The 17,060-nt window shown below is 36.1% G+C and overlaps 1 long non-coding RNA gene across 1 annotated transcript; it reads right to left on the minus strand.

Moving 5' to 3' along the window:
- Window positions 1-6: 6 nt before the first annotated feature.
- On the minus strand, window positions 7-14,278 carry LOC122667672. The gene is made up of 3 exons (XR_006333833.1): window positions 14,269-14,278; window positions 10,749-10,753; window positions 7-166 (listed from the first exon to the last, which is right to left on the minus strand). It is a non-coding gene; the product is annotated as an uncharacterized LOC122667672 (long non-coding RNA).
- Between the last annotated feature and the right edge of the window lie 2,782 nt (window positions 14,279-17,060).

The raw sequence follows: 17,060 nt of genomic DNA on the forward strand, positions 1-17,060 counted from the left end.
GTAGATATACATGGTCGGAAGAGAATGAATCATGTGATCATGACATGCCACTATGATACATCAACTTGGAATCCAAATCATCTTGCTTTTAAGTTGTTGGGTTTTGGACCAGCCCTAATTGAAGTCTGTCATTGGATAAATGAGAATGGAGTCGTTTGGACAAGGACTCTAAATTGAAAAGCATTTGAGGATTTGATTTGTCTTTAATTCTCTTGTTTGTGTTATATGTTATTGTTTATGCTATTTTAAAGAATAAATAATAACCTAGTTTGGCTCTTTTAATGCATTAATGCATCTCATTAGATCCTGTTAGGTTTCATAATGTGTTTGAATGTTGTCCATGTTTTAGTCATGTTTAGATTAAGGTTTATAGTCGTATTGTTGTTGTTATGGCCATACCATTCATAGAGTTTAGGTACTACTGTAGTCCTTTCATTTCTATCCTACATGTTCTTGTGTATCATGTTCTAATATCTCTTCTTGTAACGCATTCGAGGTAATGTATGCATATCTTTACTTTCTGGGGTGGCTTCTAACCGGACAGACTGGGGTACCTAACACTTTCCCCAGACCGAACCCTAACATGTACCCTAACTATGGTTTGACCAATTCTTATTAGAGTCATATTTGGTGTTAATTATGGATTCCAAGTCCTAACTTAGGTGGCGACTCCCAAAAACTTTGTATAATTTCTTGGTTTGAGATGGCATGAAGATTCGGTCTATTTTTCAACCCGGTTCCCACACCTCTCTCAAACATTTTGAGATGGTTCCAAGATTGATTGGGAGTTACACAAGATCTTCAAGGCTATAAAATTGACCACATATACTATTCAAGGAATCCATTCATAATTGATATGCACGCCTCTAAGATGATAAATGAAGTATCAACAATGGTTAAAAGGAAGCTAGTCTATTTAGGATGTATATTACTCAATAGGATCAAAGTTGTAGTACTCGATGAAGCTGCTCGTGAGTAAATATTGTAACGGACTATTTAATTCGACAAACACTTAAGAAACACTTCTCAAGGTCTCCTATCATCACAATTGCACATAGGTCGTTACAATTAATTCTTGTTATAAATTTGGGTCCTCCTCAATAATGGTTAGTATCTAGTAATTAAAATAACATAATCAAATGGTTGCAGCTGAGTTTGGTAATAAGTATTCTCATCCTTTTCTAGTGCTTACCTAATTAGATATACATGTTTTCTAGTCTTAAACAGACCTTGTACTAGAATACGATTCCCCAACCAATTTGCTAGAGATCAAGTCTACATCATTTGTGAAGCTTGTTAACGAGTATACTTGAAGATGTATTTCCTAGTTTTTGAAAGGCTAAATAAGTTAGTATTGAATGTTCAAATGTAAGCATGTTCCATTAGACTAATGTGCATTTTTATGTTGAGTATGACAAAAATTTGTCGGGAGAAGACAGTGGAATAGATATTGAGGCTGCCTACAATCATTTGAGTTAGCATTGGCATTCAGGTGAAGCATTGGGGATAGTCAAGAAGATTGGAGGGGCAGGAAAAGAAATTTCTCGTGCACTTCTTCATGCATGTCTATAAACCTTGGTTGATGTTTTAGTACTCCATTGGTATCTTTAGACCACGACAGATATCTACCACATGACACCTTGGATGGAGCTAAAATTTTGTGGACAAGTAAAGCCCAAGATCCCATGTTCACATGTCACGTTTTAGCCAATATGGAATTGACCAATTGACAAAAGAAAGTTTTGAAAATCCAATGGAAAATGTAATTTTCAAAAATAAATAAATAAATAGACTGCTAAAGATACAAGTAAATGCCACGTGGGAGGGTATATCCTTGAATCTGAGCCTAAAATTTGGCATGTGTACAACTCTAAATCATTTTTTTTTAATTTATATAATTAAAATTGCCACATCATCCTTCCATGTGATAATACTTGCGATGTCAATCTATAGAGATACCCTCTAGAACTTGCCAGTCAAATTTTTTTCCCACAAAACTCCTAGGATAGAAAATGTTCTTGGTACTACATTTGATACATCTTAACAAATAATTTCTTTTGAATAACAATTGTGTTATCTTTCTATACCTAAATATTTTATTTTTTAGCAATTCTTGCTATGATTAAGTTTCCAAGTTTTCTTTCCTCTGAAAGTTTTCCTTTCATGATCACGCATTCTAACATGGAAGTCTCAAAATTGATTCCTAAATTGGAAATTTAAATTGTCCATACAGCCTACCATGTGGGAGGTTATTCTGACCTTATAAACATATGGCTGAGGCTCTTCGAAATTTAAGTTTTCCTTCCTCTTCAGGACATTAACTTTTTGATTGATGTGGTCTGTTTTCCTGCATTCTCTTTTTGTTTCTTTTTTCTTTCGGTCAAGTTAGCAATGCTAGAGAAATTAAGAGATCTATAATGGGCAAGGTTTAGGTCTTTTCATTGAACGTGTTATTCTCAGTCGATTTTATTATTTTCATTTGCAATTGGGCAGGGAATAATTATGGAGTTCACAAAATTTTCAGTTGTGTATGCCATATTTAACCATTAGGAAAGAGAACACCACCCGGCAGCACCGCCCCTGCACCCTACCACAGGGGGACGTGGAATGATCGTCACACCCCTTGAACTTCAAAAATAAAGAGACATGCAGCGGTCATTTCATGCACTTCTATGTCAGGGCGCAGGAGTGGCGTGTCTGGCTCGATCAGGTGGCATTCTTTCTCCTTTTACTATTTTTGTGGGTGTAATTGTAAAAGTGAATTAATAAGTAGTTTGTTATCTATTTCCTTTAACACTTTTTTGAACAGTAAATGCCTTTTCTTGGGTGCATAATGGCTCCCATAGATCATAGATGGAATAGAGAGTGAATTTGTTATGGGTAGCATTTGACAGAGAGTTTAGATGCCTGATGATCGGTAATGCCATTACCCGAATTTACCATTAAGTGACTCTTACCAACCACGTGGAGGACTCCTGTATTGAAATCGAGTGCTTGGATAGTAAAGTCCCACTTCAGATTAGCCAATGTATAAAAAATCAAATTTCATATTCTATCTCTATTATTGTGTCCTAACATGATAGGGTTTCTATCCTTACATTTTCAATGGATTCCCTACGTTTGTCAAAGTTGAGCTATCAATCAATTTTGATGACACATTGTGCTAAACTGTACTCCACATGCAACTATAGGGATTACAACATCATAGTCCATCTTGCAAAACAAGTTTGGTTATAATCCTTTCACCCAATAAAGCAAAATGTTTCAGACCAATTTGACTATTTCTTGTGTAACTTTAGTTACACTACTTTTTGGTCATATCAAAGTGTTTCAAAGCTTATTTATGCATTGTGGAGGCCCCTCTTAGAAAGAAGAGTGATTTTTGGCCAATCTTTGCCACTTTTGCCCTTTAGGAGCATTTTGGTAATTTTCACCAAAACTATGCAATATCTTTCTTCTCCATTCCCTTACATGATTCTGATGTCAATAAGGTGTATTTTGGAATTCTTGAATACCCATGTAAGGTTCCATGCATTTTCTTGCATATTCGTCGCAATCTCGCTATTTTACGATCATAAGCGTTTGTCGCATATTATGTGCTTACTATGCTGAACCTAGTTTGTGTTTTATTCAGTCCTATGCAATTAACCTTAGCATTGGTCATAGAGTTAGGGTTTCCAGCTCATGATGAAATGTGCCAATTAAATCAGCTGAGTTGCATAATGTACTTAGTCACCTAATTCAATATTAGTAATTAGGATTAAGACATTAATTTTTTTAATTAGATTAGTTAGGCTTATAACCTCAACCAAGAAGATTCTAAACCTTTTGAATTAGATTAATCAAGTGCATAACATGTATAAACAACAAGCATACAACTAGTGCATGGTCTAGGAAAACCGGTTCTAGCCAAACGTTCTGGGGGTGCCTAACACCTTCTCCAAACGTAATCTGACACTTAACTAGAAATCCATTGAGTCTTGGAGTTAACTTATAAGTGGTGGTTTTTACTGCCGCTAAAGAGGATTTTTTTTGTAGTGTTAGTGCCCCTTCTGCGAAGAAGGGACACCATTTATTGGTCCTAGGCTCTAGCCTAAGTGGCGACTCCCTTTTCCCTTTTTCGCAGTTTATTCTCCTGCAATATGAGAGGGTACCATAGCGAGGCATTAGTCAGCAAGTCCGTTTCTCGATCCCCCTTAGGGTATCGCAAGACACTTTTTGCCCTATTTACCTACAGAAGGCATTATGGGTCAGCAACTTCCAAATGGAAAGTGATATAGAAATTTAGAAAATGGTCTGGGGTTGGCTACATGTCAAACTTCATACTCAGATTTAAACATATATCCTCCCATGTATTGGCAGAATCACTTGTATTTTCAGTTCTCCAAATCTTTTTTTTGAAAAATACATTTTTCAATTGATTTCAGATATTTGTTATGCCACTTGGCCAAATCCATTTTGGATAAAACTTGACATGCGAGTAGGGGACCTTGGGAAGGTCTACTTGTCTACAAATTCAGCACTATCCAATGTGTCACATGGTGGATATTTGTGGTCTAAGATACCGCTGAACTACTAAAAGTTTTCCCAAGGTTTATAGACATGCATGAAGAAAAGCCAGCTTGGTTGTATTCTACCCTACTCTATGGTGCCTACAGATATTATGTCCTAACTGATTGAAAACTCAACTTTGACAATATGGGGCAACCATTGAAAATGCAATGATGGCATTCCTGAAGGTTGGGCTTATAAGATTATTTTGTCCGTTGTATTCATTTGAGTATACCTGGAAGTTAACCCTATAATGGTTCTTTCTTTTAATTTTCATACTTGCTGACCTTAAGCAAAAAAATAAAAAAGCTACGCTGACCATTGAAAACTGTGTCAAGTTACATTTGGGGAACGTGTTTAACTCGGTGCCTAACACCTTCCCCAAACATAACTTGACACTTACCCAGTGATCTGAGGCAGACGAACCATTGAGTATTCACTACAACAAAAAAGGGTATTAGCGACGCTTTTTAGAGACGGAAAAATATTTTTGTCCCTAATAAAAATTAATAGCGACGGTAATGTAATTTCCGTCCCAAACAATAGAAAAGATTAGTTATCTTGGGACGGACAAGATATCCATCCCATAAAATGCGTAATAGGGACGGATTTTATTATTCGTCTCGAATAAAACATATATTTGCGTTGGAAAACCATCTCCGTCCCTATAAACCAAGTACATAATTGGGACAGATAACTTCTCCGTCCCAAAAAATTTTAATAGAAACGGATATCTTGTCTGTGCCATGTATAGGTTAGCTTGGGTAAGTTAGAGACGGAACGTTCCGTCCCTACTATTCCAATTTTATTTGAGATGGAAACTTTCTGTCTCCACAACAACAAATTTATTTGAGACGGACTTAATTTTGTCCCTATAATAATAATTTTATTTGCGGCGGCTATTATTCCGTCTCTATTATAAACATATTGTTGGGACGGTGAAATTTCCGTCCCTATTATAAACATTTCGTTAGGACGGTCCAAATTTTCGTCTTTGTTATAAACCTTTTCTTTGGGACGAAAAATATTCTGTCTCTATTATAAAAAATTCACTTTCTGTCCTTAAAATAAGATTTTGCTTCCCAATACCCACACCAACCTTTTCCCCACTTTTTGATAGCATACGCGTGAATAGGGCTGTCAATGGTCGATTCGGTCTGGTTTCGATCAGGCTGGATGACTTTTGGTGTTGGAATGAGTGAGACCAAAACCAAACCATTAAGAGACATAAGTTTTCGGTCCGGATACAACTTCTGTTAATTTCGATTTTTTCAATATTTGGTTAATATATTTTCGGGTTTGAACCATAATGATATCTTACATTCATAACTTGCATATAGTGAGAAAGTATTCGATAAATACATTTTAATTCACTTGAATAGGAAAATTGATTTGATGTTCATATTATACAAATCAATTTCCCTATTCATAACCTTATTGATTTGTAACACTTTTCCTTATAATAAAAAATGTACTCACATGTCAGCATTTAAGGGTGTCAAAACCAAACCGAACCCGAAAGCGAGCCGAACCAAATTAATTCGTTTTGGTTTGGTTCAGATGTATGATAATTTAATTCGATTTTGGTTTCATGTCCAAACTCGTTGGTTTGAACCGAAATCGAACTGAATACCCATTTATTCCCAATTAAACCCTATATCTTTCAATATCTTTTGGGTAAATGATTATTAATAAAGTAAATAAATTAAAGTAACCAAAACGGTATGCACCAAAATCAAAATGATAATATCTTTTGGAACAGCTAATTTTGATGTGATTCTCTATGATTTTATTGATGTTTTTTCTTTTGGAATTATAATTTTGATGTGTTCCTTTAAGGTTTTGTGAGCATTTATTTATACAAATAGAGTTCCTTGAGAACATAGCAAAGCTGCAACAATGGATGAACTAACAGCCTATAAAAAATGGAACCGTATTATAATGTATTATAAAAACTGAAGTAGACCCAAATTAGAACCGAGACCGAACCGAACCGAGGTGTTTTATATTCGATTGTTAGTCCCAGAACCGACTCGGTTTTGGTTCACACCCACAAGGCATCGAACCGAACCGAATACCCAAAACCGTACTGGTTAACACCCTTACCAGCACTCCCATGTGTCTATCTCTCTCCTCCTCAAAACAAGGGGGTAGAGGTGTCTTTTCACTTGGGGAGTAGAGAAATAGACTCATGTAAGAAAATCAAACCGAAACTATTTTCTGAAACCGAATTGACCCGTTTTAAATAAAAATCATGAAATAGTTTAATAAATGGTTTCAAAATTAAGGCCGTTTAACTAAACGATTTAAACCAAATCGGACAGTTTAACTTTAACACCCTTAAATGTACATAAATTAATGTGCCAAAATCAAATAGATACCATTTACTGAAACCAAACCAAACCATTTAAAACCGGAACCTTAAAACCATTTAATAAATGGTTTGCTTATGGTTTCAAAATTGAGACCGTTTAATTAAACGATTTAAACTGATTCGAACCCTTTTAACTGAATCCAGACCGTTTAACACCCTTAAACTCATGGGAGTGTTGGCGTAGGCCACACTTCCTGACAGAGTTCTCCCCCCCCCCCCTCCCCAAATACTTATTGGGCAATAGATCTCTACTTGGTCGCATGGTCTTTAAAGTGGTTGGGCCAATGGGGGAGCACGTCTGGGTATCATCAAGGGGGCAAAGGTGTCATTTCACGGTTTCCTGTGAGAGGGCGTAGGAAACACCCCCAAGTGGAGATCTTTTTTCCCATAGTTATATTAGGGAAAAAGATCCCTGATTGGTGCGCCCATACACCCTCTCATAGGGCACCATGAAAATGACGCTCTTACCCTTTTTGGTAGATACCGATGTATACTCTACCATTGGCCCAGATGCTGGTATAGGGACCATGCAACCAAGTAGCGATCTCCTGCCCTTTATATTATTTTATTTTATTTCGATTACTTGGTAATTGGTGTTATGCGAGTGGGAATGGTTTTTATTTTTCATTCCCGCTATTCCGTGAAAATCCCTTCCTCTTCCACTTCTACACTTCTGCGTGAGAAGTGTAGAACCCTAACGCATGAAACACCCTCTGTCTCCTATCGCTCTCCCTCACTCTCTCTTTCGAAATCCCTACCTCTCTCTAATGATTCTCACTCTCTGTACTCAGCACAGAAATCTCTAGCTCTTTCTCGTTTCACTCTCCCTCTTGAAATCCCCTATCTCTCTCTAATCACTCTCCCTTTCAAACTCTCTCTCTCTCTCATGAACGTTAACAATGTGGTCTTCTTCTAACATCTGATTTGCATCATTATCGTTGAAAGCAAGCATAGATAAGAGGACAAACAGAGCTGCGATATCATCATCTGGGTTCTAAACACATCCAATCCCTTATCTCTGTTGCTGGTGAGTTTCTCTCTCTCTCTCTCTCTCTCTGGTTTGATGCTTTAATGTTGGAGAATAACTTGATAAACTTTTTTGTGTTAGTGAAGAGTGTAGAACGGTCTTGCTTGTGCATAACCAATTTAAAGTGAAATAAATTACCTCTGATTCGTTATCCAATCTCAACTTCTTAACCAGATATTTCATCAGCAATCGAACTGTCATTATGCCATCCCTATTGGATTCCCAAAAAAAAATAATAATAGAACATCCCAGTTAATATTCCCAAGATAATAGACCACTACAATGATATAACCTTCCTTGGTCATGGAACATCTGCCAGCCATGAAAAAAGAGTCTCTTTGCCTCCATCTGTTTGAGGGGAGCAATGGGGAAGCAGATTTCCAGTGATATAAATAAGAGAAAGATGGCATGCGGTTTTGATCCAAACCTGACCCATGGTTCAAGTTCTGGATCAATCAAACTTCTCCAAATCATGGACTAGCGTTTAGCAGTTTATTTCCTTTATTTTGTTACTGTTTAAGTTGTTTGGACAGACTAGAATACCACTTATAAATTCCAGATCTGTTTTTAAGTCTATGTCAGTTATTTATTCAGTTTAGAATTCCGCCCTTTTAAGTCCATGATAGGAAGAAATTCCTTTTTTTAGTTGGGTTTTTATTTCTTTTATTATTACATTATTTGGTCAGTCAGGGACTCTCCTCTTAGCCTGTGCAAGGGAAGCAGTTACCTAATCAAGTTAGGGTTGTTATAAGGTAATTGAGCCAAGTTAGAAAATTTTCCAAAGACTGTTGGTTGATGGAGGACTTTTAGTGTGTCTGAACTGTCTTTTGAAGTTTTAAAGAAATATTTTAAGGCTTAACAGCTCCCAATGATTTGACTAATGGAATTTTGACTTCAGCGTACCAATTCTGTGGTGATTCAGAATATTTCTGTTGTGGCAATTCCAGGGAGGCCTTGGTGGTGATTCTAAGGTAGTGTTTCAGGTGGGATGCCTGAACACTTATCCTCTTCTTCTCTTAATTATGTTTTCTTTATTTAGTTATTATTCTGTTTACTAAAATTCTACCTTCTTCCTGAAATTTCTTTTTTTGGTTATTAACTCTATGTTCTGATTTGATTTCAGTTTTGAAAACTTTTAAATTTCTGGTTGAACCCAAGAGTCCATCTAGTCAACTTGTTAAAATCTCTATTTTTTTTTTATATTTGTTTTTAATATTCTGGTTCTGTCATTTGGCTTAATTCTCTGCTAAATCAACTCTTGTATCCATACATAATAATTTGGTTTAATGACTGAAAGTACTGTGGTTGTTTCAGTGTCTAGTCTGGATTTTTAGTTTCCTAACCTCAGTAGGAAACCACCATAACTTGCAATCTGACCTTCATATTCAGATTTTGTTCTCAGAACCATTCCTCCTGTTGAACAGGCTACTCAATTTGAGTTTTAGTCACATCAGACCTGTTTGAATGCATTATTGATTTTCTTTCATTACTTTTTGGTTCCTCAATTCCTGCAATTTTTGTTTTCTATGGGATTTCTGAATTCTTAAGCCTTAGGTGATTTACCACCCAATTAAATATAGTTACTATAGACGTGCAAATGACAAAATAACTTCTTGGTGAGTTTTCCCACAACTATACTATGACTTGCACTCTTTTTTCTTTTTCCTCAGTTCTTTTAGTTATGAATAACTGAGTTTTATTGTGAAAGAGAAAGGTGAGTAGAAACACACTACAACAGCCTTCTGAAATCAAGCAATTCATCACCTTCTCCCACATAAATTGGGGCATTGCAATGAATATGGTCAAGATGGTGCATCCTGGATGGATATACCCCTCCAATTCTACTGGCATGCTGGCCAACCACTGGAATATCTGCAAATTGGGATAGCATCATATGTTAGTTAACCAAGTTTATATGTTATTAGATTTACAAATAACATAACACTGGAATATCTGCAAATTGGGTCATGTGGGTCATGACTTGTAGTATAGTGACCCACATTTATATGGTTTGCTCAACTCCATACCATCTCCATTATGTTCTTTGTGTAAAATATCTCTTTAGAGCTTGCTGCTATTTGTTTCCCCACCTGAATCTGTGGAATGTCGCTGGCCATATTCATATCTAAAACAGAGCAGTCATTTTCTGTTTCAAATTTATAGGATGTCCAGATTTGCTGCACTTCTTCTAGTTGTTTACTTTGTATTTTCATGGAAGCTCCAGTGGGACCACTGAAGAAATTCAGTCTAAATTCAAAATCAAGTCCTCAATCCCAATTTAGATTGAACCCATGTCGTCATTATGCTTCCAACCCTTTTACCTTAAGCCAGAATTTTCAATTTAGATTCTGGTTCCAAGTATGTTCCTAGACTTTGTGATCTTCAGGACCCCATTCTAGGCTGTGGACCCCATCAATTTAATACCTTGATCTTCGTATGATCATTTTTTAAGTGATCGTATATTCTGTATTAATATGTATTATCGCATTATGTCTCTTTAAAATTTTAACTTTTGTCTTTTTTACAGTTAACAGCTATGTCTAGAAGTTGGATTGATAACTCAAGGGAACCATCTTTTAGGGTATCTCGCACTATACATACGGGAGGTCAACAATTTTCTAGACTATGCATTTTCTAATGCAGCTATAGGGGATGAGATCTTATGCCCATGTGTAAAGTGCATAAATCAATTATGGAAGACTCGAGACGAAGTCTTTGAACATGTGATATGTGATGGTTTTTTAAGAAGTTATACAATTTGAAGTTTCCATGGGGAAGACATATCTTCACACACACCTCCCCTTGTAAGTCCTATCCTACATGATGAAGGTGATATGGATGATGGAACACGTAACATGTTATCTGAGATGTGGAGAAGAAATGTACATGAAGGACATGGGGATGGTGCCACCAGTGAACATACAAAGGGGTGGAGTATCGAGGCAGAGAAGTTTGATCAGTTGTTGGAAGATGCGGAGAAGGAGTTGTATCCAGGAAGCATTAAATTTACCAAGTTGTCATTCCTTATTCGGCTTTATCATATTAAATGCCTATGTAAGTTGAGCGACAAAGCATTCTCAATGTTGTTTGACTTATTGAAAGAGACATTTCCTGAGCCGAATTCATTGTCGAAAATTTTGTATGAAGCGAAAAAGATTGTAAAGGATTTGGGACTCAATTACAATAAGATTGATGCTTGTAAAAATGATTGTATGTTGTATTGGAAAGAGGCAGCCAATGCTAGGTTTTGTTACAAATGTGGCACATCAAGATATACATCAGAGGACAAAAAAATCCCGATTAAGATATTACGTCATTTCCCTTTGATTCCAAGGTTGCAAAGGTTATACATGTCGTCCAAAATCGCATCTAATATGCGATGGCATCAAGAACAACGTACAGATGACAAGAGGTTACAACACCCATCTAATTTTCAGTGATCTATGCAGGAGTTTGAGGAAGTCTCTTTAGGCAACTGATTGAATTGGTTGGAAAGCAAGAGTCAAACTTGAGCATCTCATTCCCGACCTTCATTGAAGGCGCTTTTTGGATATTGCTAAAGGAGTAAGTGCTATGCATAATCACTGCATGATGTTTTTTTGTGGGTACTCTAATTTTTTCTCTACGGGGTTTTTGTTGTGCCAAATAATCTATTTTTGAGTTGACATCTTCTAGATTGGTGATGCTCGACTTTGTTTGATTTGATGGTAATGACACCGAGAAGCTTCCATCCATGGGTTCATTGCGAAGGCAAGCTGTTGGGTCATTGTTGATTGGCTCATGGAATTTCTTTGGCATCTTTGACCTTGCACTCCACAAAAAGTATGAATTTGATCACCTTTTTTATTTTTATCTTAATTTGGTGTGTTTTATTTCTGTGACTCAAAATGAATTTGTCTTTGATAACAATATCTTTTAACTGAACTAGGGGTTGGACCATTTTGTTACGGTAGTTTGCGATCTGGTCAATTAAGAAGGGATAGAATTTTGCTACATACAAGAGTCGTTATGAATAATATTTTGTAAGCAAATTATCTCTTAGATCTTATTTTGGGGAACCAAGTTGGTTGCATATTTTCAACCAATAAATTATTATATTCTATAACTCATCAAATTTTGGGGATTTTCTTCTGAAATATATGCTATAAGAGAGAATTTCTAGGTGTGTTGGGGGGGGGGGGGGCATGCTTGCATCATCCCTTATCCCTTTCTCGATTGTCTTGTATTGTTAAAAAGGCCATAGCAAGTATCTTTTTTAGTATGTTAATTTGGCATGCTTTTTGTTCATTGCATGGGCCTAACCTTCTTTTTCATGAAGGAATTTATGGTATGAAGTATTTTGTAGCCATTTTTTTTTTGATAGGTATTTTGTAGCCATTACTTATAAAAAATACTCCATTATTGATTTTCTTTCCACCATGATTATTAGTTATAACATATAAGGAGGCCCTATAATGGAAGGTTCTATCAAAACAACAGACATTTGACATGGTAATTTTGATGTTGGCTTGCAAAGCTGCGTGGTTACGTGTCAAGTTTTTTCCTTTAGCCACTATAATAAATATCTTAATGGGCATGACCATGACAAAGAAAAAGTCTCAATTGTTTTTCAAAATCTTGTTTCCCTTTTGAAAACAATGATGCATCCGGATGTTGAAGCTCGCATTGGAGCACACCGGATATTTGCTATGATCCTTGTTCCATCATCTAACAATCCCTGACATAACTTAGCATCTTCACGATCGAGAGTCTATATGAACCAAGGAAGTTGAAGTCCAAAACTGCATCGGCGTTTGCCTCCACTTTTGCTCTATTTGAAAAGCTTCAGGGAGAAGGGCAATGCAATAGTAGAAAAGCATGTAAATAATCTGAAGATGATTCTAAGGATAGAGAATCGGTGATGAGAAACATGGTGGGCCTGCAAAAACTCGCCTAACTTTTAATAATAAGTTGTTCTATAATTGAGGACAAGCTGGACCAGCCTGCTTAACGAGAGGCGATAAGTGGTGGAATTCAGGCATTTTCTAATTATATTTTGAAGGAGTGCATAGTGATAATTGGGATGTAGCGCACTTGTTTTCTTGCATATCAAGCAATAACAATTTATCTCTTTCCACTTTTCCAATATGTAGGAGCCAAAAATTATTAAACTAAGAGAGGACCAAACATCCCGTTGCTTGCTTTATGGATACAAGCCAATATTCGATAACTTGCCTTCAAATTTTGAATTTATAACCCATTCTTTCAGCTTAACTCTTATTGCTTCACGCTTTAAGGTGAGAGCTCACTAGAATGTAGAAGTGTGACATGTGTGCTGAAATCGTCTTGAAGTATTTAACAAGATTAATTCATTTTTTCAGTACTCATTCTTGTAATGAAAACCATTGCATTGCATTCTAATGTTTTCTAAGTATCTACAACTAAGCACTTTCCTCTATACCAGGTTTTCTTCCTTAAACTTGTGATGTTGCAGACACCAATCAAAACATTGTTGGATTCTTTCAGCTTCCAATTTCTTTCAGAAATATATCTCTAGATCCTTTTAGTAGTATTGTAATTGCAAAATCCGTAAAACACGAAAGAATTACCTCTTGAACTTGAAAGAGTTGGATTTACATGTTCTTTGACGTCTTTCTGTGGTCTAATTGACAGGAATGTTGCTGCCTTCATGCAAGAGGTCACCTTTTGTGTTAGCAACGACAATATTGATGTTTGCAGCAAAGATGTATAATGGTCCGGATCCTAATGATTTGCTTATGTCTGTGGTTTCTAATCATGTAAGTTTTCTTGTCCTGGTTGGCTTTACTATAAATATAACTTAACAAGGAGCATGATGTAACACATTCCTTATACAGCTAAAGTAAAATTTTCTCATTGGGAATAGAAGGATTTTGTTAATAGATGGGATAATAGTAGAGATAACAAAATTACATATAATCAGTCAGTTTATGATGCTCTATTCGATGCCTATCTTAAAACCTCTATGGCTGGAAACACATTTGCAGCCATTTGCTGTAAAAATTCTCTCGTTGCTAGCTTAGATGGACTCCTCAAGGGTTAGTTAACTTGAATAAACCTTGGCTCCATCTAATGGTTCAACTGGAACCGTGTAAGGAGAGTTCCAATCTGCATCAAAGATTTCCAGTGTGAGACTATGGCAAGATTGTATGTCCCAAAGCTCACACCTCTTGTCGTATAGAAGTAATCCCAAACAAGATTGCTGGTTCCAATGTGTATTAGGAATGTAAGTTAGTACGCAAGTTAAGGGATCTGATTGCTAACAAATTTAAGATAAAAAGTAACATCCAAGTAGGACTATGTTGAGCTAGCTTATAGGCAAAAGACACAGCAAGACATAAAAAGAGTTTCTAGCTCTGTCCATACATGAATTGTTTCTTAAATTAGTAGAATGGATTGTTTCTTGAATTAGTAGAATGGACCTCAAAATAAGCTTAAAAAAATGAATGAATGGAGACTATTCCACATGTGCACTTGGGTCACAAGGCTGTTATAGGGAGTAGCATGATGGAATCCATCGAGCCTTATCCCAACTATATGGGGTTGGTTTCTCAAATCCTACCCTGCCACCACTCTATTTGAAGCATTATGGTATATTCATATTGTCAAAACACGCAACTTTCTATATTGTTACTACAGGTTTCAAAAGTCATAACACAGAGCAGACCTAGACTATCACATTTATAAGGAACCTCTAGATTTACGAGCAAAATGGAGATTCGTTCTCCTCATAAAGATACTCAACCAAAATTTCAGGCCAATAAGACAACTCTTGCCCCATGCAATTTCACGACCTTACTTCTTTGTGATTTGGGTATTTTCTGTTTCAATGTGATTTGTGTGGTTTGTTCTTCTACTCTGCACTTACGGTTATGGCTTGTATTGACTCTAAGTTGGTTTTCAATATTGCCGCTACCTTTGGCTGGTTATTGTTCTTGTTTATGGTCACGAGATATGGTCATGTCGTTTACAATCTTGAATGGGATTTGTCCTGCTATTTTCTTGGTCGCCTTGTGGTTTGACCTTATTCGATCTATGCTTGGTGCGAACCTACTTTGCTTTGCTATAATGGGTGATTCTAAACCCCCTATAGAGTCTATTAATGTCTGAATTACTGCTCTATCTCCCTTGCTTTCTCTCTTTCTCTCTTCCTTTCTTTCCCTTCTTCCTCTTCCTTCATGGTTTCGCTCCTTATTATTTACCGGGGTGTTCAAGTAATTGTTTCAAACTTTGGGGAGTCTAAGAAAAATGGCTATAGTATAGGGGGTGTCCAAGTAGTTTTCCCTTTTATTTTCAGTTGTCACCATCAACTAGGTCTTGTAGCTTCCATAATGAATTTTGTATGCATGCTTGAGATGTATTGGTAATTGTATGCTATTTTTTCTTTGAGACAACTGAAGAAATTATATTTTATTTCCTACAAAAGCATGGGGAGATCGAGAACGCAGCACTTTCCATTCATATCTTGGTCTACATGCAATTTTAGTGGTGGCAGTCCATTTCATGAATGAACTTATTTCTGTTCTTTATCGAAAATCAGCTGATTTTGATTTAATATGTTCAGAAAAATATATTTGAATGACAATTTGCCATTAGGGGCCCTTGTGACACTGAATTTGAAGGAGGAATTTATCATGGACAGATCCAGTTAATGTATTGTATTGAACTTGTGAGATTGCATATGTGAGATTTAGTCTTGATTGCTAACAAAAAATTTCTTAGGGATAAATTTCTCATGGTTGCTTTCTGAAATACAAGCTAGAAAATTGCTTATGTTACCTCTCAAATGAGTCTCTCATTTATGTCTCACTCACTTCTTATTACTTAATATGATTTACGTAAACGGATGTCGGACAAACTCAAGGAGAAACTGAGGAAGAACAAGGGATATGACGGTGCATGAGGAGATCTTGGCGATGAAATGGGAGATGATATACATGGTCGAGAGCGCTTATTGGTTGTAATACGTCCAAAAGGGACATCAAATAAAAACATTGCTGCCTTTATGCGGGAAAATGCCGAGTTGCGGAGTGAGATGAGAGATTTGAAAGAGAGGCTAGCAAAACAAGGTGAAGAAATCTGTTCGATGCGGTCCGGTTTTATTGAGTTAATGCAATTTGTGAGAGGAAACACTTGACAAGCATGCAGTCCACAGAGGTTTGTGTTTTCATCCGATTCTCTACATCTTATGAAATCTTTAATACAATCAATTTATAAATAAAATCTTGATAGAATTTTATTTTTTTAGGCTTCAAATCATGGAGATGGTCCATCACGAGTTGTAGTAATCATGCGATCACGTTGATCCAAAGCTTAAGGTGTGTGCATTTTATTTATTTATTTAATTATTATTACTTAAGTCTCAAATATTTATAGTATATTGTACTACTGTTTATCTCATATAACTTGTTCAGGTTCATATTGTTACTGAATGTCAAGGAAAGAAGTCAGTTTGTCTTTGTAGAGGGAAAGAAGCCGGTTTGTTTTAGTAAAAGGAAAGAAGAACCTAGTTTGTTTTGGTAGAAGGAAAGAAACAAGTTTTTTTTGGTAGAATGAAAGAAGCTAGTAGGGTGGGATGGGGTGGATAAGAACATTATATAGTTGGACAAAATGCTACATTTTTTGGGATGTAAATATAAAAATTGGATAGAATCATCTTTTGTTCAGAATAGTTTATGTTAATATTAATTTTGTGTATTTTGATTTAATTTTATTTCTATTTATCTTTCTTAAATAGATAAATATTAATGTACAAATATATAAAAGTGTGTTTTAGGGATGGATATTTTTGTCCCTACCACAAGGTAAATAGGTTTTGTACCTGTAATCAACATAGAGACAGTAAATAATTGTCCCAATCATGGATCTTTAGAGACAAAGAAAAACCGTCTCTAAGTTTTAACGACAGAAAATATCCGTCCCTAAAATTGCATTATTGTCCCAACATATAACCTTAGTGACGGAGGGAATTGTCCCATAATATAATATAGAGACAGAAATGTTCCGTCTCTAAAAAGTACAGTAATACCGACAGATAATAATTGTCCCTAAATTGTTATTTTTTGAGACGGCAAAACCGTCCCCACATAC

The sequence above is a fragment of the Telopea speciosissima genome, chromosome 7, assembly GCF_018873765.1.
Source record: "Telopea speciosissima isolate NSW1024214 ecotype Mountain lineage chromosome 7, Tspe_v1, whole genome shotgun sequence".
Taxonomy (NCBI): Eukaryota; Viridiplantae; Streptophyta; class Magnoliopsida; order Proteales; family Proteaceae; genus Telopea; species Telopea speciosissima.